The sequence below is a fragment of the Tenrec ecaudatus genome, chromosome 4 (genome assembly GCF_050624435.1).
Source record: "Tenrec ecaudatus isolate mTenEca1 chromosome 4, mTenEca1.hap1, whole genome shotgun sequence".
NCBI lineage: Eukaryota > Metazoa > Chordata > Mammalia > Afrosoricida > Tenrecidae > Tenrec > Tenrec ecaudatus.
In genome coordinates this window covers 150,679,472-150,681,606 of record NC_134533.1, presented here as the reverse complement: position 1 = coordinate 150,681,606, position 2,135 = coordinate 150,679,472, and the positions used below count along the sequence as shown (strand labels likewise).

Genomic DNA, 2,135 nt, shown 5'->3' with positions numbered 1-2,135 from the left:
TCATAGCTGTGTGAATTTGAACAAGTTATTTAAATTCTCCAAAGCTGTTTTTCCCCCCTCCTTTCAGCATCTGGGATTTTGTACTAAATGTAACAATGTATTTAAAGTAATCTTCCTAGTACCAGTTGCAGTATCTAGTGGTTAGTGAAAAAGTTATTTTCATTTCCTGAAAATGTTCTGACTGCCATAGACATTGGACAATATTTGGGCATAGCTGGGCAATTTTTAGACAAAAAATTGGCAACTTCAATGCACAATTGTTCTCACTCTTATTGTTTTAAGGACATCATTATATCTATATTACCAAATAAGTTTTCTGTAGGTTGTCTTTTCTTGTTTTAGTTTTCATTTGTTTTACTTTAACAAATTGAGTTTTAACTTCCAAGAGATATTCTAAGCTTCACAGAAGAAAACTGAAACAAACCTTATGAAACTGATGCACCTGCCTACTGCGCTAAGAAGGCACCTAGACAAATCTTATGAAAAGAAAATCTTAGCTCAACTTATATTATTTCTCTGCAGGATGAACAAGTGTAGAATTGTTTTCATCAAAATGAATTTTAGTACTGATTACAATTATCCATTTGAAATTTCATAGTGACACCCTTCACCCATTGCTTAAGGAGCCTTGGTGAAACTTCGGGTTAAGCCTGTGGCAGCTAGCCTCAAGGTCAGTGGTTCCAACCCACTAGCCACTTCCAGGAGAAAGATGAGCTTGTCTACTCTTGTAAAGATTTACAGTTACTGACACCTTCAGGAGTGCTTCCACTCTACCTTAGAGAGTTTGAGTCAGCTCAATGGCAATGGGTTTGTTCGGGGCTTTGGGTTCCTGTTGATGTATTTGATAATTGTCTAGCATACAGAGAGGAACAGACTGGCCGGACGGCTATTTCTGAAAGCTTCTCAGAAGCTGGAGAACAACTTCTTTTCTGTAGAGTATTTATCTTGAAGTAGCTGTTTGTACTCTGGAGATTTTAAGTTATTATCAGGAATCATTTATAATCTAATTGGCAACAGAAATAGCATTAGAACACTTTATTGAATCTGATGTCCTGACAACAAGTATATTGATCAAAAAGTGTCAGCTATAGAAACAGTACCGATTTGTCTCATTTAATGTCACTGTCATTTGGAAATTTCGCTGTGGACTGGTACAGTGGAACTGATATTATGGGGGGGCGGGAGGCTTATATTTCAAAATATATACTTTAGGTTCTCTGCCTGATCAAACAGGAAGAATCTTTTTCCATATTAAAGGCTTCACAGATAGATATTTTAGAATTGGAGGCAAGTAGGATGCATCAGGTACTCTTCACACTTAGTTTAAAAAGTCCATTTAAAAAAAATGTATCCACTTTCAGGGACCTTAATGATCTCAATTATCCTTAAGGCTTGTAACATGGCTTTACTGCTATTGCCAGCTTTTTCTAAATTTCTGCAGAAACACATACAAGTTAGCAGAATCAATGGCTGACTTAAGTCCAATATTTTTTACAAGGCAGGCACTACCTCCAGTTCATTGAGGTTCCGAGAGGTTAAGTATGACCATACTTCACCCAGTGTGAAAGTTATTTGATCTGAATTTCTAGCCCAGTTCTCTGATCTTGAACTCTAAGCTCACATCACACATCTATATGATCCCCAGATCTCTGCTGCCAGTGCAGCAATTATTTTCATAGAGATTTGCTATTTTAAAAATTACTAAGCAAACGTCATTTTATTCAATAGTTTTCCAATTCTATTTCTCGGCTCCTAACTGGTCAAAACTGCTTTCTTTCTGTTCATAGTCCTCCATTCGTAATATAAGCCCTCATTCTCTTTCACCAAGATAGCTGCAGTAACATTTAATTTGTCTTCCTGTGCCTACTTTTATCTTTCAAAATTCAGTAACCATAGAAAAATTTAAGCACAAAAATTGATCTTTAATCCCTGCTTGAAATCATTCCATCCTCATCACTAAGGTATAAAGTAAAAAAAAAAATGGTAACATGTTCAAATCTTCCATAATCTAACCCTTGTTTAATCCTTCTTTATATATAGATTGTATTTGTTTATTTACCACCGCCTTTCCCTTTATTGTGTCCCTGTTTCTCCATAAACATCAGTCACTTCTTTTGGCGTGAAAGTAATTTTCC

General features: G+C 35.8%; 1 non-coding gene across 1 annotated transcript; it reads right to left on the bottom strand.

The window, feature by feature from the left end:
- Positions 1–1,343: 1,343 nt before the first annotated feature.
- Positions 1,344–1,477, bottom strand: LOC142447730 (small nucleolar RNA SNORA33). Its single transcript, XR_012784388.1, has one exon. It is a non-coding gene; the product is annotated as a small nucleolar RNA SNORA33 (small nucleolar RNA).
- Between the last annotated feature and the right edge of the window lie 658 nt (positions 1,478–2,135).